Source organism: Theropithecus gelada, chromosome 14 (assembly GCF_003255815.1).
Source record: "Theropithecus gelada isolate Dixy chromosome 14, Tgel_1.0, whole genome shotgun sequence".
In the NCBI taxonomy this organism is placed as follows: domain Eukaryota; kingdom Metazoa; phylum Chordata; class Mammalia; order Primates; family Cercopithecidae; genus Theropithecus; species Theropithecus gelada.
The window spans coordinates 42937612-42960058 of record NC_037682.1 but is presented as its reverse complement, the minus strand read 5'-3'; the positions used below and the strand labels follow the sequence as shown (position 1 = coordinate 42960058).

The following is a 22447-nucleotide window of genomic DNA, read 5'->3' as shown; positions in this document are numbered from 1 at the left end:
AACCAGCACAATTGCAGAGCTGGGATTTGAAACCTGGTCACTTAACCCGAAATTAGATGGTTTTCACCACTGATAAAATGCTGCTTTCCAGTTGGTTGAAGAAAATATATGTATAACTTATTTTGAGAGATTGGTTTGTTTTCTCAACATTTTGTTGTGATAATTTTAGACATACAGCAAAACCAAAAGCATTTTACGGTGAACCTCTATGAACTCCTGACCTATACTCTTGCCATAAACATTCTACTATACTCACCTTATTACTTATCTATGTCTTCAATGCTACATCCATCCGTCTCATTTTATAACAGTACTTTTCTCCCTAAATATGTCATCACATATATTATTAAATAGATTTGAATGTTGTTTACAGATTTTTATTTTGTTATAAAATTTACAAAATAAAATGAACAAATCTCAAGTGTACATTCACTGACGTTTCATACATGCACATACTTGTGTAACGCAAACTCCTCTCGATACATAGAAACTTACCATCACCATAGAAAATTTTCTCATGCTCTTTTCTCATCACTCCTCCCTCAACCCCAAGAGGCAAACTTTCTTCTAATTTTATGCTTCTCTAGGTTAGTTTTCCTTTTTCTAGAATTTTAAATAAATAAAATCAGACAGTATAGTATCTTATGCAAGACCTCTGTATAGTTAGTTGTATGTGTCAACTTGGCTAGGCCATAGTACCCGGTTATTTACTCAAACACCAATATGGATGTTGCCGTGAAGGTATTTTGTGTATATATTTATCATCTACAATCAATTGACTCTAAGTAAAACATATTATTCTGACTAATGTCTTTGGGCCTCATCCAATCAGTTGAAGTCCTGAGGAGTAAAAACTGAGCTTTGCTGGAGAAGAAATGTAGCATTATGACTGCAGCATCAACTTGTGCCTGGGTTTCCAGCCTGCTGGCCTGCCCTACAGACTTTGGCCTTGCTAGCCCCACAATCACGTGAACCAGTTTACTAAAACACTCTATTGATTCTGATTCTGTCCAGGTTTTGGCTAATTATAAATGAAGCTGCTATAAGCAATTTTTATTAAGGCATTTTGTAAACATACATTTTTATTTATCTTGGGTAATTATCTTGGTGTGAAGAATCATAAAATGTATATTCAGTTTTATAAGAAACTCTCAGAACTTTTGTTCAAAGTGTACAATTTAATATTCTCACCACCATATATGAGAGTACTAATTGCTCCATATTCTCACCAACACTTGTTATGGTCAGTCCTTTAAAATTTTGCTATTCTTTTGAGTGCGTAGTGGCATGGCATTGTTTATTAAGTTGCATGTCCCTGATGAACAGCTTCTTCATGTGCCAAGTGGCCACTCGTATATCCTTTTCTGTCGCATATCTGTTCAGTACCCTTGTCTATTCCTCCACTGTCCTTTCTATCATCTGTGATATCATCCTCTTGCCGAATAAATATCTTGATAATATCCTCTCCAGGCAAGACTGGCTTTCATTAATATATCATTTGAGATCTAATAAAGTCAGTATCTTCTACAGGGAGATCATTTAACAAGGATATATCACAGATTTGAAGATAAGAGTGCAAAGCATTTTTTGAAAAGCATTAACTCCTTTCCCTCTATATTTTAGAGTGATTTTATGGTACAGAGTGAGTTGAATTACACTGTGTAGCTCTGTATATACTTTATTGGACACATTTCCTAGTTTTTAACTTAAATTGAAATATTGTTTCTTAGTCTGATCAACACTGTAGTTTGCTATTTGCCATCACTTTTTATGAGTTGTATTTTCTTACATAAAACATTCCAATCACTTGTTTATTGCTTCTATTTTCCATTTGTGCGGTAGCATAGAAACTTCAAGCAAACATCTGTGGGAAAATTATTTGTGTCAAAGGAAATGCCAGAGATCTCACTATGCATATACTGCAAAAAAATGCAAATACTGTCTGTCACTCTTACCCTGATCTACTTACTCTAGTAATGAAAATACATTCTTAAAAATTGATTCAATTTCTCTGTATTACAAATTTAGGGAGAGCTTTTCTTTATTTTTTAAGTCAGTTTTATAGGTATGTTTTCCCTTCATTTCTCTATCCTAGTTATAGAACATAGGCTCTGTTTGAAAAAAAAAATCTTTGCTCATCTCACATAGGTAGAACCTTTATGAAATGAGGGAATTCAGTGGGAGATCTTATTAGTAACACTGACACTGCTCATTTTTTGGTGAGACCTCGACAGTTTTTCCCATTTCTGTCAGCAGTACATGTCATTTCTCATCAGTTATTTTCCTTTTTCAGGATATATAAAAAGAGCAAGTGGTATTGGGAGAGAAAAAAGCATAACTTCCTCATTGTTATAGGTTCTTAAGAACGAGGGACTTAGCAGTTCCTTGATTAAATCTAAAAAGACAAGAAACTCTGTGGTCTCTTTACTTATTTTTCTTGGTACTTTTGAAGTGATTTAGACCTTGACCCTCCCCACATTTGGAAATCAATACACTGCCTGGCTAATGGAGTACCAATACAAGGCCACCTGCCTACTTAGAGAGTTGTTGAAAGATGAGATACAAAACCTACCACATTGGAGTTTTTGGTCTGAGGCTTTTGTTTGAAGTACTCAAACACTTTCAATTTCATACAAATTCTTTTTTTTTTTTTTTTTTTTTTGAAGCAGAGTCTTGCTCTGTCGCCAGGCTGGAGTGCAGTGGTGTGGTCTCGGCTCGCTGCAACCGCCGCCTCCCGGGTTCCAGTGGTTCTCCTGCCTCAGCCTCCTGAGTAGCTGGAACTACAGGCACGTGCCACCATGCGCAGCTTATTTTGGTATATTTTTAGTAGAGATAGGGTTTCACCATGTTGGCCAGGATGGTCTTGATCTCTTGACCTCATGATCTGCTTGTCTTGGCCTCCCGAAGTGCTGGGATTACAGGCATGAGCCACTGTGCCTTGCCCCAAATTCTTATAGTATATTGTGGGAATGGGGAATTAAAATAAGAGACTCTAGCCAGGTATGCACCTTCTCAAAACTAGGGAACATACGGGCTTAAAGAGATTGTTATGACTTAATTCCCCTGAGTTGGGTTGAACACATGGGTACAAAGTGTCTGGAGCCTCTCAGGGTTCTTAGTTGTCTAGAAAGCATGTTCTTATTTGATCTTTACGAAGAACCCTTTTAGTTTTTGCCATCCCCATATCAAAGTAGTGCCACAAAAGTCAACTGTAGGAACACAATAAAGGAAGTTCATATGGCTTCTCAAAGAAAAAAGGAAATGGTAAATTAGAGCCTTCATTTATTTGTTGATGAAATATTTATTGAGTACTTACAATGTTCCAGATGTACTTGTTCAGTGCCTTGGATGGGGACTCCGTAGTTCATGTCTAGTGGAGAGAAATGGAAATGTTCATAGTTAGTTACAATCTCTTAGATATTAGATATTGAGGTGTGCACAGAGAACTATGGGTGCTTAATGGAGGATCCACCTACGTGTGTGTTAGTGTGTGTATACATGTGTATTGCAAAGAATATCAGTGATGGTTACAGAAGATTCCTGTGAAATATAATACTATTAATGGAATTTTGAGAGGATGAGTGGGAGTTAGCCTGGCAGTATAGTAGAAAGGGTATTTATGCTAGAAAAGAGCATTTGCAATGATAGAGAAATATAGGAGAACATGGCTCATCTGAGGAAGGTCGAGCAGCTTAGTCTGATTGGAGTTTAAGGTTTAGTGGGGAAGAGTGGAGACATGTGAGGTTTGAGAGTTTTGCCAGATTATGAAGGTTCTGTTAGGCCACGTAGGGGCTAATGGGTGGACCATCACAGAGGTTTAAACAGGAGAATGCTATAATCAGATCTGATGTTAAGAAATATCACTTTTGTAAGGTAATGAATGAATCAAAAAGCAGCAGAATGATCAGCAATAGTAATAATTGAAAACACCTGGTAATGTTCAATGCCAGTCTTTTTCAGCTTGCTTTTTAGACACTAACTCATGTAATCCTCACAACAATTTTATTCTTGAGTACTATTATTATCTCTGTCTTACAGGTAAAGAAATGGAGACACAGAGCTATAAAGCAATTTTTCCAGGTTTACTCAGATAATGAATGATAGAATAACAACTCAAATCTAACAGTCTGGCTGTCCATGTTCTTACCATTATGTTAGACTCCCTTTCAATAACTACAGCATTTATTGAGAGCTTTCACTATACCAGGCAGTGTTCTAAGCATGTTACAAGCAAAAGCTAATATGCTAGAACCACTGCATGAAGTACTGTTAATATTAATATTCCCATTTTATAGATGATATAACTAAGGAGAGAGGTTAAATAATTTGTCTAATATTACTTACATAGTAAGTGGCAGAGGTTGAATTCAGACTTGGCAGTCTGAAATAAGAACCTGAGCTCTTCACCTCTGTGTTGTATAGATATGGGTAGACTATCTATGGGTGTGTTAAAATAATCAAGGCAGAAGTCATGGTGGCCTGAACTAACAGAGTGATAGTAGAAATAAGGGATATAAATCCAAGGTATATTAAGAAAGTAAATTTTAGGGAATTTTAAATGACTCTTGGAAGAATAGTGGGGAGTGGAAGTAAGATATTACAGATGACCTGAATGATGAAGCCTAACATGTAGGGTCCTGTATTATTGTCTATTGTTGCATAACAAATCAACCCCAAATTTAGCAGCTTAAAACAACAAATATTTATTACTTTGCAGTTTCCATGGGTCAGGAATCTGCGTCAGTCTTAGCTGAGTGCCTCTGTCTCAAGGTGTTTTATTATATTGCAGTCCAGTTGTCAACTATGTCTGTGGTCTCATCTGAAGGATTATCTTGCAGAGGACCTTCTTGCAGGCTCACTCACATGCAATTTGTCAGGCCGCTGTCCCTTGTCACATGGACCTTCAGTATGATGGCTGGCTTCTCCAGAATGAGCAGTCCAAGAGATAGAAGCCACAGTCCTTTTATAGGCTAATCTCCGAAGTGACATCATATCACATCTGTGGTATTCCAATCTTTAGAAGGGAGTTTGTATTAGTCTGTTTTCACACTGCTGATAAAGACATACCTGAGACTAGGAAGAAAAAAGATGTTTAATTGAACTTACAGTTCCACATGACTGGGGAGGCCTCAGAATCATGGCAGGAGGTGAAAAGCACTTCTTACATGGTGGTGGCAAGAGAAAATGAGAAAGATGCAAAAGTGGAAGCCCCTGATAAAACCATCAGATCTCATGGGACTTGTTCACTACCACAAGAACAGTCTGGGGAAAACTGCCCCCATTATTCAAATTACCCCCAGCAGATCCCTCCCACAACATGTGGGAATTATGGAAGTACAACTTAAGATGAGATTTTGGGTAGGGACACAGAGGCAAACTATATCAGAGTCAGTAAGTCCAGTTGACCCTCAGGAAGAGGAGATTACTCAAGGACATGAATACTATAGAGATCAGTGGGATTCATCTTTAAGGCCACCTATCAAAGTCTTTATTCCATGGCATCCCTTTCTTAGGACACTATAATATCCTGTTTGAAAACCACTTATTTAAATGATGGGCAGAGAAATCAGAGCTCAAAATGGAAAATGGGACATAAGAAACTACAGAGGCAAGAGAGAAGCCAGAAAGGGCTTCCAAAAGCCACTAAGGTTTTGGGAAATAATATCAAATACTATACTAATATCAGAAGCCACCCCTCAGAGTGTCATTGGTAATCTAGGCAGGGCAATTGCATTACTATAGGGGAGTGGAAGGAGATTACTATGGATAGAAGAGTGAAGTTAAGGAGTAAAAATAGTGAGAATAGGTGACTTTTTCAAAAGAGTCCTGTTGTGATGAAAGAAGAGTGTGTGCTAAATAGAGGTTATCTGTGCTTAAAAGAGACTTTAAAAAGAAAGAGATGCAACATACAAAACCCTTTCTGATGATAAGGTGACTCTGTAGGATAACTAACAAAGAAGAAAAAAAAGCCATGTGGAATGTGATACTGCAGTCCTTCATCCCAGTGGCCAAGGCCTCCGCTGTCACCTATACAAGTTGCAGAGGAGCAAAACATGGAATCTATGCCATGGACTAATGTGAAGATAAAGATTTGAAAAGAAAGCCCAAAGGGAAACTCAGGAAAATGTTTTCTATCATTTTATTTCTGCTTCTGATAATATGTTAAAATTTCCTGATATGTTGCATTGCTGTACTATAACACAGTGTTCATTCTGAACATTTGGATCTTTTACCCACGTTACATTTTTGTTAGGGAGATAATGCTCACCCTAATGCATCAAATGTAATTGCGATTGTAAAGTAAGTGCTAGGAAACACATTTCTTTGAATCTTCTTCCAATTCATGTATTTCCCCCTTTTTTAATCTTCTGCCCTAATAGGATGTCTCCTGAATTCTCTTAGTTAAATGTAGTATCACCGTGTTTCCTAGGGAGGCAGTTCTACTGTAGTGGTTAATGTCACAGGATCTGGAATTAGATCACCTGGATTCAATTTCCAGCACTCACATTGATTATTACGTGACCTTGGGCAGACTCTGTAACTTCTCTGTGCCTCAATTTTATCACTTGAAAAATGGTAAACACTTCACTACCTGCAAAATGATAAAATCTTTCTTACTGGGATTGTTATGAACATGAATAAAGTACTAGCAATTGGAAAAATGCCTAGCATATAGGAAACTCTCAACAAATGTTAGGTTCCATCAGCATCATCATCATCATCATCATCATCATCATCATCATCATCATCCTATGGCTTCCACCTGAAACCTTCGTTATCATTGACCCTTTCCTTTTCAGCTTCATCCTTCCATGCCTTATTGACTACTCAGTCTGTGCTCCATTTGAAGTAGCCAGTATACTTGTCTTTTTTAATTATTATTATGCTTTAAGTTCTAGGGTACATGTGCACAATGTGCAGGTTTGTTACATATGTATACATGTGCCATGTTGGTGTGCTGCACCCATTAACTCGTCATTTACATTAGGTATATCTCCTAATGCTATCCCTCCCCACCCCTCCACACAATAGGACCCAGTGTGTGATGATCCCCTTCCTGTGTCCAAGTGATCTCATTGTTCAATTCCCACCTATGAGTGATGACATGTGGTATTTGGTTTTCTGTTCTTGTGATAGTTTGCTGAGAATGATAGTTTCCAGCTGCATTCTTTTGTATGGCTGCATAGTATTCCATGGTGTATATGTGCCACATTTTCTTAATCCAGTCTGTCACTGATGGACATTTGGGTTGATTCCAAATCTTTGCTATTGTGAATAGTGCCACAATAAACAAACATGTGCATGTGTCTTTATAGCAGCATGACTTATAATCCTTTGGGCATATCCCCAGTAATGGTATGGCTGGGTCAAATGCTATTTCTAGTTCTGGATCCTTAAGGAATCGCCACACTGTTTTCCACAATGGTTGAACTAGTTTACAGTCCCACCAACAGTGTAAAAGTGTTCCTATTTCTCCACACCCTCTCCAGCACCTGTTGTTTCCTGATTTTTTAATGATTGCCATTCTAACTGGTGTGAGATGGTATCTCATTGTGGTTTTGATTTGCATTTCTCTGATGGCGAGTGATGATGAGCATTTTTTCATGTGTCTGTTGGCTGTATGAATGTCTTCTTTTGAGAAGTGTCTGCTCATATCCTTTGCCCACTCTGGGTTGTTTGTTTTTTTCTTATAAATTTGTTTGAGTTCTTTCTAGGTTCTGGATATTAGCCGTTTGTCAGATGAGTAGATTGCAAAAATTTTCTCCCATTCTGTAGGTTGCCTGTTCACTCTGATGGTAGTTTCTTTTGCTGTGCAGAAGCTCTTTAGCTTAATTAGATCCTATTTGTCAATTTTGTGTTTCTTAGTTCTGAGTTCTAGTTTGATTGCACTGTGGTCTGAGAGACTGTTTGTTATAATTTCTGTTCCTTTACATTTGCTGAGGATTGCTTTACTTCCAACTAAGTGGTCAATTTTGGAGTAAGTGTGATGTGGTGCTGAGAATAATGTATATTCTGTTGATTTGGAGTGGAGAGTTCTGTAGACGTCTATTAGGTCCACTTAGTGCAGAATTGAGTTCAATTCCTGGATATCCTTGTTAACTTTTTGTCTCGTTGATCTGTCTAATGTTGACAGTGGGGTGTTAAAGTCTCCCATTATTATTGTATGGGAGTCTAAGTCTCTTTGTAAGTCTCTAAGGACTTGCTTTATGAAGCTGGGTGCTCCTATATTGGGTGCATATATATTTAGGATAGTTAGTTCTTCCTGATGAATTGATCCCTTTACCATTATGTAATGGCCTTCTTTGTCTCTTTTGATCTTTGATGGGTTAAAGTCTGCTTTATCAGAGACTAGGATTGCAACCCCTGCTTTTTTTTGTTCTCCATTTGCTTGGTAGATTTTCCTCCATCCCTTTATTTTGAGCCTATGTGTGTCTGTGCATGTGAGATGGGTCTCTTGAATACAGCAGACTGATGGGTCTTGCCTCTTATCCAATTTGCCAGTCTGTGTCTTTTAATTGGACCATTTAGTCCATTTACATTTAAGGTCAATATTGTTATGTGTGAACTTGATCCTGTCATTATGATATTAGCTGGTTATTTTGCTCGCTACTTGATGCAATTTCTTCCTAGCATCGATGGACTTTACATTTTGACAAGTTTTTGCAATGGCTGGTACCTGTTGTTCCTTTCCATGTTTAGTGCTTCCTTCAGGATCTCTTGTAGGGCAGGCCTGGTGGTGACAAAATCTCTAAGCATTTACTTGTCTGTAAAGTATCTTATTTCTCCTTCACTGATGAAACTTAGTTTGGCTGGATATGAAATTCTGGGTTTAAAATTCTTTTCTTTAAGAATGTTGAATATTGGCCCCCACTCTCTTCTGACTTGGAGAGTTTCTGCCGAGAGATCTGCTTTCAGTCTGATGGGCTTCCCTTTGTGTGTAACCTGACCTTTCTCTCTGGCTGCCCTTAACATTTTTTCCTTCATTTCGACTTTGGTGAATCTGACAGTTACGTGTCTTGGAGTTACTCTTCTCGAGGAGTATCTTTGTGGCCTTCTCTGTATTTTCTCAATTTGAATGTTGGCCTGCCTTACTAGGTTGGGGAAGTTCTCCTGGATGATGTCCTGCAGAGTGTTTTCCAACTTGGTTCCATTCTCCCTGTCACTTTCAGGCACCCCAATCAGACGTAGATTTGGTCTTTTCACATAGTCCCATATTTCTTGGAGGCTTTGTTCATTTCTTTTTACTCTTTTTTTCTCTGCACTTCTCTTCTCACTTCATTTCATTCATTTGATCTTCAATCGCTGATACTCTTTCTTCCAGTTGATCGAGTCGGTTACTGAAGCTTGTGCATTTGTCACGTAGCTTTCGTGTTATGGTTTTCATCTCTATCAGTTCTTTTAAGGTCTTCTCTGCATTGATTATTCTAGTTATCCATTCATCCATTCTTTTTTCAAGGTTTTTAGTTTCTTTGCGCTGGGTACGTAGTTCCTCCTTTAGCTCTGAGAAGTTTGATCAACTGAAGCCTTCTTCTCTCAACTCATCAAAGTCATTCTCCATCCAGCTTTGTTCCATTGCTGGCGATGAGCTGCGTTCCTTTGGAGGGGGAGATGCGCTCTGATTTTTTGAATTTCCAGCTTTTCTGCACTGCTTTTTTCCCCATCTTTATGGTTTTATCTGTCTTTGGTCTTTAATGATGGTGACGTACTGATGGGGTTTTGGTGTGGGTGTCCTTTCTGTTTGTTAGTTTTCCTTCTAACAGTCAGGATCCTCAGCTTTAGGTCTGTTGGAGTTTGCTTGAGGTCCACTCCAGACCCTGTTTGCCTGGGTATCAGCATCGGAGGCTGCAGAAGATAGACTATTGCTGAACAGTGAGTGTTGCTATCTGATTCTTGCTCTGGAAGCTTCGTCTCAGGGCTGTACCCCGCCGTGTGAGGTGTGAGGTGTCGGTCTGCACCTAGTGGGGGATGTCTCCCAGTTAGGCTACTCAGGGGTCAGGGAACCACTTGAACAGGCAGTCTGTCCGTTCTCAGATCTCAACCTCCGTGCTGGGAGATCCACTGCTCTCTTCAAAACTGTCAGACAGGGGTAGTTGCCTCTGCTGAGGTTTCTGCTGCTTTTGGTTTAGCTATGCCCTGTCCCCAGAGGAGGAGTCTACAGAGGCAGGCTGGCCTCCTTAAGCTGTGGTGGGCTCCACCCAATTCGAGCTTCCAGGTGGCTTTGTTTACCTACTTAAGCCCCAGCAATGGCGGGCACCCCTCCCCCAGCCTCGCTGCCACCTTGCAGTTAGATCTCAGACTGCTGTGCTAGCAATGAGGGAGGCTCCGTGGGCGTGGGACCCTCTGGGCCAGGTGTGGTATATAATCTCCTAGTGTGCCGTTTGCTAAGACCCTTGGTAAAGCACAATATTAGGGTGGGAGTTACCCGATTTTCCAGGTATTGTGTGTCTCAATTTCCTTTGGCTAGGAAAAGGAATTCCCTTCCCACTTGCACTTCCCGGTGGGGCAATGCCTCACCCTGCTTCAGCTCTTGCTGGTCGGGCTGCACCCATGGACCAGCACCAACTGTCTGACATGCCCCAGTGAGATGAACCCAGTACCTCAGTTGAAAATGCAGAAATCACCTGTCTTCTGTGTCGCTCACACTGGGAGCTGGAGGCTGGAGCTGTTCCTATCCCTACTTGTTTTACTGGGGAAATTTTATTAGAGATATTAGACACAAAGTTTGCCTGATTGAAGTTGTAACAGTTAGGTTATTCCACCACTGGCCTCAAATATGGTAAAGGACATTGATTACTGAGTTAATTAGTGTTTCCCTAAAACTTATGTCCACTTGAAACCTTAAAACTGAGAATGTGATCTTATTTGTAAATTGGGTCTTTGCAGTTGGAATTAGTTAAGATGAATCCATACTGAAATAAGGTAAGCCCCAATCCAATGACCGGTGTCCTGATAAGAGAAAACAGAGATACAGAGACAGTCACAGAAGGAAGATAGCCATGTGAAGAGGAAGACAGGAATTTGAGCAATTCAACTACAAACCAAGGAATGCTAAGAATTGCCATCTAGAAAAAGGAAAGAAAGAATGCTTTTCTATAACCTTCAGAGATATGGCCCTGCCAACACCTTGCTTTTGGAATTATGGTCTTCCGAACAGCAGAGGAAAAATTCCTGTTGCTTGTAGTCAACCAGTTTGTAGTAATTTGTTGCAGCATGAGTGGGAAACTAATACAGTTACTAATAGACTTTCCCAAAGTACTTAGCACAGCACACAGTGACTCCCATGATCTGACCTTTTGTGCTTTGACCAGACTATGTTTAGGCTTCTTGTTCATCACTTATGCTGTTTTCTCAGTTCTGTGCATCTGCACTACCCTCCTACTCTTTGTATGAAGCTGCTACTCCTACTTCAAGGCTCTAATGAGGCCTGTATCATCCTAATCAGAATTATTTCTTCACTCTGTCTTTTATAGTATGTTGCTGCTACCTCTATCATATGTCTTGTGTCTTTTTGCTTTGTGTTATAGATATTTGTTTAGATATCTGTCTCTTCACTCTAAAGTTCTTTACATCAGGATCTGTGTCTTTTAAAGATTCTCTGTATCAATAATGAGTACAGTGATTGGTTTACTGGAGTTCATAACATGTTTGTTAAATAAATGAGTGAGTGAGAGACTGAATCAAACTGGTGAATACCTAATACTCATGACTAGGTTAGTAGATAGGTCTACCTTCTCTCCTTATCAATCAATGGTAGTGAATCTAAAAAGCTCACCATTAGAGATTCATTATTTCATATTATTGTGGACTAATTATCTCTTGAGAAGCCACAGGTCTGGGAAGAATAACTGTTAAATCCAGCATATTTTCCTGAGAATACATTTATCTGCTCAGAGACAAAGAGAAAATGAAAGAACTGGGTCACAAGGAAAAAAAAGAAGGCAAAATGAGCTTTGAAATGAACCTCTGTGCAAGGCTTGGACACAACTCAGGAGCAAGAAAAGGGTCTCCAATTCTATTTTATTTTAAAATCACATTTTAATGTGGAAGGCAGGCAACGGTGCTTAGTCATTGCATAATTGTTGCTATTTGACAAGTAGCCCTTTTGTGTGTATCCTATTGCGGGGAGAGGAGAGGAGGTGGATATGTGAATGAATGATAACAGAAAAAGGGTTTGTAGGCTTCCAGGTTCAGGTCTACTGCTTCTGTCCATATTTTAGTTGTGGTTTCCGTCTGTATTTTAGGTCCTCCAAGGAAACCATTTATTACAGTAGCCACATTCTGGAAAATCAATTATTTCCCCAAGTCCTGTTTATCCTAATTTCACCTCCTGTTTTGTGGGAAGGACCTCTCTGGCTAGATACTGCAGTTATTTGTGTTTGCTGAGGCAGAGGGAGTGCTTCTGCAGCTGACGAGAAGTGGTGGGACTCTCTCTTCTCCATGAGGTGATGCAGCAGCAGGCTTTCTGTAGAGGCTCTGTGACTAAAAAAGCAGTTTGTCTGGAAACCTCAAGAGAGTACTTGGAGAACTTAGGGTATTAGACATTATGTCTGGACCCCTCCAGGCAGTACTTGGAATTCATCCTTCCCAAATATGTCTACCAATATACTTCCTGGGACATGGTGCAAATTTATTCACATGCCCATTTTCAGGCTTATTTCAAAATCTTTATAAATTATTTATGTTTTAATTATACTTTATTACTTTTTAACTAAAAATGTCATTTCCCTTGGGTGAAGAACCCAGTGCAATACGAGAAATTTCAAAGAAGCTAAAAAAAAAAACTTGCATTGGAGACAGCATTTTAAGAAAGGCACAGCATGCTATTTAGGACCTGCTCTAATCTGTGAGATAAAATGCCACACAGTAATTTGTGCTTCGCTGGAGCTCAGAGATCAAGTTTGAAGCTGTCACAAAAGGTACTTTTTTTGGGAAAAAAAAAAGAAAAAGATTTCTAGGAGCTTTTCTTGATCAATTAATTTCTGGCAATATCCATCCAGCAGTTTGTTGTTGTTGTTGAAAAAAAAAAAAAAAACAGCTTTTATTCTTTTCCTCTGGTATTGTGATTAAATCCAAATGATGTTTTAGCAGATCTTTACTCCCACAACTTCAGAGCTATCATTGCAACTACAGTGATTTTATGAAGGGAAGGAAATTCTACTAGCGCCTGTAGCATCAGTCAAAATAAGTTATTTCAAAGGAAAGCAGTGTCTTCAGTGGCTTAACAAGTTCAGTGAATCAGAAATTTTTCCCCTTGTTTCTGGCTGAAATCTCATTTTTGGTCAAATACTCCCCCCCGCCCCCCGCCAAAAAAAAGGAGGTTCTTATTGCCAGGTTTTTAGCAGGGGAAATGATCTTTTGCAAGAGGTTGTGGAGCTCTGGTTCAGAAGATCTAGCTGAGAGACTTTTCCCCCTCAGCTCCAAAAATATTTTAACTCTGTAATCTCTGGCTTTTGTCTTTGATGTGAAATTTTTGAGGTTTTCTTATAGGTATTTCTTCATATTAATTCTCTGTGGGCAAAACATAACTTTGAGTTGATGTTAATTTGGGTGGTAAGGTGTTATGAATGTTTCCACTGGTGTGGCTCTTTAAAGACTTCTGTAAAAAGTTTGAACATTGGCCGGACGTGGTGGCACATGCCTGTAATCCCAGAACTTTGGGGGGCCGAGGCGGGTGGATCACCTGAGGTCAGGAGTCCAGCCTGACCAACATGGAGAAACCCCATCTCTACTAAATACAAAAAATTTGCTGGGTGTGGTGGTGCATGTAATCCCAGCTACTTGGGAGGCTGAGGCAAACACCTGGTATAGTTAGTTGTAAAGTACTCTACTAGGTCCAGGGCATGACCAAGAGGCATCAGCTGCCATGTCTGCCACTCACTGATTACCTCACTGAGGATGGCCTTGGAAAAGACCTTCATTCCTTAGAACTTTGTTAAATTATTTTGTAAAGTGCTGATATTGGACCAAAAGTGATTTCCCTAATTGCTCTGTGGAACACTGTGATCATTGATATCCTAACACATGCTCTGCACAACACACAAATACTAAAATAAAGCAAAGCAAAAATTCTCATAGTCAAACAGGTGTGATAAATGTTTCCTAATATATTCCTCTCTTGAAGACTTATGTTTCCTATTAGCATTTTGAAGCCTTATGGATTTACATAGTAAATAAACTTGTGTAAATCCGTATTCTTCAAACTTAACTGACCATTGTATAAATCAGTATAGACTAGGCTATGCTGAAATAAAAAAAACACATGAAAAACTCATCAGATTAAAATAAGAAAGTTTCCCCCTACCCATTATATGTCTAACATAGTTTAACTACCATGGAGAAGAGCTCTTTTTTTCATAGCTACTTAGGGATACCAGCTGGTGGAGTAGACACCATAATGAAACTTGCAGGTCATTTTGCTAGTAAGAAAAGAAGTTTAGGGGAGTCTCAAACCAGTCTTTAAAGGTTACCTCCCAAATATGATGCATCTCATTTCCACACAGAACTCATTGGTCAGAACTAGTCACATGACTGTGGTCTACTAAGAGGGAGAAAGATAGGAAGAGCCTAGAGGACAGAGAAATTGGATGGCGATGAACAGGACTAATGACTACAACTGTGGAACTCTTTATTATTGTAAAAGCTACAACTAGCTTGTAGAATTACATTCTGGAAAACTGCAGCAGATGAGTTTCCAGCCCTTCCAGCTCTGAAAGTCTGCAATTTTATGATCCAATTACACAAAACATTTCCCCCTTTATAAGTTAGTGTGTGTGCTTCTCCAGGAGAAACCAGTTTTTCTTTTTTTGAAAAATTGTGGTAAAATATGTATAATATAAAAGAACACACCTTATTTTATAAGCTAAAGTGTTATATCAGATGAACCTTTGAATTGACTAAAAGACCTTTTAGGAGAGCTGGTTCATATCAAAGCATATCTTCACACCAGTCACTGCACAGAAACCACTTATGTTTTATGTCCAATTGCATACTTTTAGATTAACAGAGAAAAATGAGGGTTGTATGAGACTAAATCCCATTGAAGACCAGAATCTATGCAATTATCTCTTGGGGGGGTTCAGGGACAATTTGTGAGCCCTCCGCTTAGGGGCCTTTCTTCTATCCACTTTCTGTTGCCTGTTAAGTTTCCAAATATAAGAGGAACATGATTTTAAGTTAAGTTTCCAAATATAAGAGGAAATATAAGAGGAAATGATTTTAAGTTTCCAAATATAAGAGGAAAAATGATTCACCTGCTAGAAACATAATATATATGTATTAGGCAAACTGGCATCCTCTACATTTAAACTATGCGATTACATATATGTATTTGTGTGTGTGTGTGTCTGTGTGTGTGTGTGTGTGTGTATATATATATAGTTGACTATATATATTTAATTAATCTGAAGCCAGCTTCCCAGATCTCCCCACAAAAATGTCTCAGGTGCTGGGAATACAAATAGGTAATGTCCTCACCATCCTTTTCCCTGTTACTCACCTACTTCTTGTGACTTTTATTTTTGAGCCATAAAATATCTTCATTTTCTAAAGAAATAGGAAAACTGCAGTCTTGCAGAAATGAAAAGCTTGTGTTTAGCATGGTTTAATTTTTTTAGTGTGGGGATACAATTTTTCATATTTGGGTGAGCTGCTGGCTTGTCTCCAATAAGAGAAGTTCAATTTATCTGCAGTTCATTCTGAACGACTGCCTAGTGGGGACCTCGGTGGCCAGGGTAGTATTTAATTTGTCCCAGAACAGCCTGAGGCTATGATAAATTCCCAGCCTTCTACCTCTCTCCCCTTAATACACATGTGATTTGTTGACGTGTTTATATAACATTCTGGGAATAGAGGCTGATTTATAAACATTTTGTAATGCAAAATAGATTTGAGCACAGCACTGTGCAAGTCATGGTTTGTGAATTGCTAATAGGCCGCGAGTTTGGCTTAAATATACATCACATCCCGAGACAGTAATCAATTCCTAGAGCTGAGTGAACACAAGGCTTGTCCTTCTGGGACACAAGATGCCTATTTTGAAGAAAGGAATTATAATAAGGAGCACATAGGCATTCTAGACCTTGAAGCTCTTAGCAGCAGCGTCTTTTGTTTCATTTTTGAATGAAAAGCATTTGAAAGAAGAAGCTCATGGTAGATTCAGTCTGACTTTTTTTTTAAAGAGGATAAATACAGTGGTTTTACATTTATATGAAATATCCAATTGTTTGGTTATTTGTTGATTCCCAAATATTTGGTCCTTGGACAACATAATGAAAAACTCCTCTTCTATGTAAAATCTCTCCAAGGCTGAGCCCATCATGAAAAATTAATGGATTTATGAGTGGGAGAAAATGGAATCTTTTTTTTTCTTTTCTCTTTGTGTTTTGTTGTTACATACTGCTAAAACACTGATGCTTTTTCTTGGTCCATGTTTCCAATATACTAGATTTTTTAAAAAAATTCTGTTATATTAAAATATATTTGGCATTCTTGAAGATGCCATATTTACATTCGTAACACCTTTAAAGTGCTTTCTCGTATATCCTTTAGTGATCTGTTCAGCAGCATGTGAAAAATCTTATGCATCCTGGTATCCTCTGCATTTTAAAGATGTGATAACAGATTTAGAGTTTAAATTACTAGTCAAGGATATTTAGCTAGGAAGTGGTGGAACTGGGATAGAAAATCAGATATTCGCGTTACTAGTTTAGGGCTCTCTCTGATTGTGGTAATTGTTAATGCAATTATTTCCTTGGTTATATATTTTACATTTTTTTAAAATAAAGTGATTCCTCAGGCTTTAAAACTGGTAATGATCTCTCCAATAAAAGTATGTTGCAAAAAATGAAAGTACATTACTAAAATTTAAAAAAAAAGTTAGAGAGTACACACTGTATTAAATCTAGAGAATTTAAGAACTTTTGAATTTCCCTTTAGTGTCTTTGTTCCAAGGTCCAATGTTCTGGCTAGTTGAGGCCTGACCCAGGGGTGGGAACATTCAGAATTTCTCTATGAAAATCTGTTTTGGGGAACACTTGCCTAGCATGCTAGTTGTTTTCTTCCATATGAAGGGAACTCAGTGAATCTGCAGACCTTAGTCTATCTCTTGGGGGACACATCAGACTATAGCAGGCCCCCATTTCTTCCCTCATCCATTCTTTTAATACATTAATTCATTTGTTCATTGTCCTCCCTCCCTCCCTTATTCCTTCCCATTCTTTCTTTATTCCCTTCATTCCCTCTCCCCTCCCACTTCATCTATTTATTCTATTAACATCTTTCTGACATTTTTCTTGCATGTTGGCTTACTTCAATCTAGAGAAGGAGGAGGAGTGACTTATCTGCTTAGTACATTTGAAAAGAGTGAACAGGGTATAGGCGTGCTCAGCTCTCCTACTTTCATCTAGTTTTTGAAAGAATCTTCCTGCTCTGCTCCTCCAAGGCTAGGCTCTTCCCCTGTGAGGGACAGGAAGGGGGAGCTTATCCTTGTTCACTGAGGCTGAGATTAGATTGGTAAGTCTGCCTAATTCCCAGATACACACATCAACTGGCCCTCCTCAGCTTTTATCTGCCAAAATGAGGTATATGGGCAACTACCTGTCACTCCTTGGCCTTATTTTTTTTAATTTGTTCAAATCCTGGGGAAATTACAGACGTGCCATTTATTGAGCAGGCTTAAAGATGTTAATAGCTGTAAACCCAGGATTTGGTTATCTTGTGAACTATATATTCATTTTTAACTTTGGAGCATTTTCTAGACAAATGTATTTCAAAAGCCTGCAATATAGGTAGTAATAATAATAATTGCAGCTGACATCGATACTGTGGTAAATACTTTACTTGTTTTATCTCATTGAATCTTCATTATACTAGTTTTGATGAATACATGTATTATCTTCAGCTTTCAGATAAACAACTGAGATTTGAGTCTTGTATCTTCTCTGAATTAAAATATTTCCCTTTATTGATAAAGCATCATAAAAATGGTACTGTCTAAAGCAGAAAAGGATAATTGGATGGGGAAGGATTCTATGCTGTGACCTCAAGATTGAAACTCTTATTACAAAAAATATAACTGAGAAAGTTATTGCAGTGAAAGAGATCTGACCTAACTGACTCCATCTTCCTTCTAACCTCCAAGCTATCCTCATTCATTCCTGCATATAGGCCAAACTGACTTTGGAAGGAGCTTAGTTAATAGTTTAACTTTGAAACAAAGATAGTAACTGCCCTTTACCAAAACAAACCCCTTGCCTGCCTAGGGACTAGACTGCCTGTGTAGGACTAACAGAATAGCTACAAGATTAGAAATTATGGTTTAGGAGTCATGCAGCTGAACGCTGCAAGATTCTGAGCTTCCTCAAATTGTTCCTCAGGATAACATCACTATTATAAAACCTAAGATCAGTGCTTGAAGTATTTTGCACACCCCGCACTTAGTGGATCAGCTGGCACCAACCAGATCAATAAACAGGTTCTTCTGTTCTTGCCACCACCTAGGAACTGACTCAGTGCAGGAGAATAGCTTCCACTCCCTATGATTTCATCTTTGATATGACCAATTAGCACTCCCCACTTTCCAACCCCCTACCCACCAAATTGTACTTAACAACTCCATCCCCAAATTTTCGGAGAGATTGATTTGAGTAATAACTCCATCTCCCATGTGCTGTGGCCAGCCTCATGTCAGTTAAACTCTTTCTTTACTGAAATGCTGTGGTCTTGTGCAGCAGGCAGGACGAACCTATTGGGCAGTTACAAGTTCCCACTTTAGAAATAAATAACTTATTCCCCAGGCTGTTGTCAAGCTCTGGCTGTCACCCTTCAGCTGTTAACCCTCTTGGGGACAGGCAGCAGGCAGTAGGCAGTAGTTTGCTCATTCATACTTGCTCTAGACAATGGAGGCCCATTGAAAGCTTTTGCACAAAACTTGTTCGTTCTCCTGACACCACAGGGCATTTTGCCTACACCATTATTTCCCTTCTTTTACTTTCAGGCCTTCCTTTCATTCATTATTTCTGCTATAACAAAATACCTGACATGGGGTAATATATAAACAACAGGAATTTATTTCTTACACTTCTGGAGATGGGGAAGTCTATAATCAAAGTGCCAGCATGTTGAGATTGTAATAGAGCCAAGTTTCTCCGCTTCTAAGATGTTACTTTGTTGCTGCATCTTCTGGAGATTAAACACTGTGTCCTTACATGACAAAAACAAAAACAAAACAAAACAAAACTGAACCCACTCTCTCTAGGCTTTTGTAAGGAACCTGGTTCCATCCATGAGGGCTTCCCCATCATGACTTAATCGTCTCTTAAAGGCCTCTCCTCTTAATGCTATCACATTGGCCATTACATTTTATCACATGAATTTTGGGGGACAAATCAGATCATAGCAGGCCCCAGTTTCTTCCTTCATCCATTCTTTTATACATTCATTCATTTGTTCATTGTCCTCTTTCCTTCCTTTCTTTCTGCCCTTCCATTCTTTACTCCCTTCCATTCCCTCTCTCTCCCCTCCCATTTCTTCTACATATCCTATTAACATCTTTCTGACATTTTTCTTGCCCGTTACTGAAGCCTTGATCTGGATCATTGACTCTTCCCCCTTCTGCTTTGACTGTCTCAACAACTGCAATTTTGTCTCCTGGTAAATTAAACTCAAGCAATTGCTGGCAGAAAAGCAGCTCTTAAATGACCGTGTAAGTTATTTCTCACTGGGGCTCTTTTCCCCCCTCACGTTTATGAGATAATTGGAAATAAATCTGTGAGCATTAAAAAAAGGGAGTGAAAAGATACTAAGATAATTTTATACCAGAATCCATTAGAATCTCTTACAACTTTTAACTTCTGTACCTGAATATGTGGCTAAATTTCTTCACTACTGCTTATATTTTAAATAATAGTCTTCTGGGATAGATGTTTGAGAATGAAGTATAAGCCATATAGAAAAATGTTGTAGACTCAGATTTAACTGTCACAATACATCTTAATTCATAAACAGTAAATATTTAATTACTTGACATTGTCAGAAAATGATATATTCTGCTTAATCAAAAATTCTGTTTACTAAAGTATGCGAAATACTCTAGATATACATTATCAATTTCAAAGAAAAATATTAAAACTTTTACTGAAGTAAATAAATTTTTTGATTATTCAAAATGTTTTATCTCTAGATTCAGACTGGTTGGTTTAGAAGCCCAGCACTATTGCATCTTGGAGTGAATATCAAACTTTCTAAGCTTCATGTATCTCATCTACAAAATGGGAAATATGATAATTTTTAACCTCATGGAATTATGGTACAAACTAAATAGAAATAATTTACATCACATACTTGGAATGGCTTCAGAGCATATAATAGGTGTGGTGAATTTCAAAGTGGAGCTTAGTTCGCATTCCATTGACAGCTGCTACACTTAGTGATTTACTTCCAATGAATAGGCCATGGAAGTTTTCATGATATGTCATTTCCTGTGCGAGTCATTTCCTGTGTCCTGGTTGCTCTCTTGGGTCATTTGCTCCAGGGAGAAACCAACTGTATGTAACTAGGGCACTTAGCTGCTGAATTGAGAGGCACATGTGGTGAGGAACTAAGGTCTTCAGTAAATAACTAGCAATGAATTGAATCCTGCCAACAACCATGTGACCGAGTTTATAAGCAGACCCTACAGATTTCACATGACTAAACTGTCATCATCTTGACAGCAACCTCATGAGAAACCCGAAGCTAGAATTACCCAGCTTGCCACTTCTGGACTCATAACCCTCAAAAACTGTGAGAGATAATAAGTATTTGTTGCTTTATGTTTGGGCATTGTTTGTTACACAGCAGCAGATGATGATTAATGTAATAAGCACTTAAGATTTGTTAGTCATTATTATTATTCCTTCACTCTCAGTAGTTGTTTTGAGGCACCTGAGCACACCCATCTTTTAATTCGAGTCCCATAAAGCTCCAGTTGGTTAAAGCTGGACAAATCCTTTTGTGTAAGTGCTTTGACCGGATTTTGAGGTGGTTTCTAAATTTAGAACTAGTGATGAGTTAAATGCTCTCACTGTGTAAAGAACAGCTTGATAACTTTACTTTCTAGAGCAGGATGATAATTTTAAAGAAATTGACAAAAGATACTACTGCTCAAGTTTCACCGATGTCCAAAATAAAGGGGTGAACATGTGTTCACCTGCTATATATAAGTACACTTCACGTGCCATGAGTCTACTTATTCCCCTTGATCAAATGAGAGCCCCAAAGCTCAGAGAATGTAAATCAGTTTCTAAGATGCTACAGGAATAAGACCGCAGAATGAGGATTTGGACCTGGTTGTATCTGACTTCAAATCTGGTGTTCTGGTTACCTTATGCCTCTGAGGAAGGAAAGATGAGATCAGAGCCCAGATTCAAATTGCATCAAGTAACTCTCTTATAGTTAGACTGTTCTGTTAATGAAGTAGGACCCCTAATTTTGTTCCTAGTGAAGGCCAATGGTTCTGCATATCCCTGTGCATACACACACACACACACACACACACACACAATTACAACTAGATATCACAGGCTTGATCCCAGTGAGACTTTTTCCAATGGTATGTGGAAGGTCTTGATGAAGAATAGAGGAGACCAGATGAGCATATGGATGACTCAGTACAATCTATCACATTGTTAGGAAATTCAATTTCAGGCCATACTTGCCTTGCTGAGAATGAGTCAGCTGTTCTTTCTCTTCTCTAATACTTCAAAGGTTTACCTGAACAAGGTTGTCATAGGAAATGGAAGAGCATAAAGAATAATGGAAACAGTCCAAGAACAGCATTTTGGCATTCATCAAACATGGAGTTTAGTGTCATTTCACTATATTCTCCATGAAATAAGATTTTCCAAGAATATATATTTTTTAGCATACAAAGGGGTAAACTGATAGTCTGAACTTATGTCTTTTTTGGGGGGAAAGGTGCTCTAAATCAGTTTTTTAATAGTGTAGACATTTTAAAGTTCTTTCTGTCTACTAAGGGATTTGAGTGATTCCTTTCCCTCTCTAACAAATGGCTTGGCATTTCTGCTGTATGGATTGTTGTTTATTTTCAAAGTAGGCATCTCAACCACTAATCACTTAAGAAAAAGGATTCTATCATATCTTACCAAATCAATACTTGATCATAGTAAATTTCCAACTACTGCCCGGTCCTTAGAGGTCTGATATCTAACCTCTGGAGTATTATTTCTTAAAAGTAAACTCGGAGGCTGGGAAACATGGTCATGTAATTCTAGAAATGATAGCTAGTAACTTTATTTAGGTCAGCTTTACAGTCTTGAGGGAATGGAAGGCTACCACTCAAATGTCCCTTGGCTACTCATGGGTCAGTCTAACCATGGAATACTTTGTTTCAGCAATGACTAACTGTCTAAGAAAGGATGGCAAAGCTAGCTATTGCCTGTATTTTAAA

General features: G+C 38.5%; 1 long non-coding RNA gene across 1 annotated transcript in view; it reads right to left on the bottom strand.

Annotated features, from left to right (window-relative positions):
• Positions 1 to 3265: 3265 nt before the first annotated feature.
• Positions 3266 to 22447, bottom strand: part of LOC112605605 — a 50101-nt gene continuing 30919 nt past the window's right edge. Inside the window, exon 4 of the long non-coding RNA XR_003115535.1 lies at positions 3266 to 3370. This is a non-coding gene — a long non-coding RNA (uncharacterized LOC112605605). The remainder of the gene's footprint in view (positions 3371 to 22447) is intronic.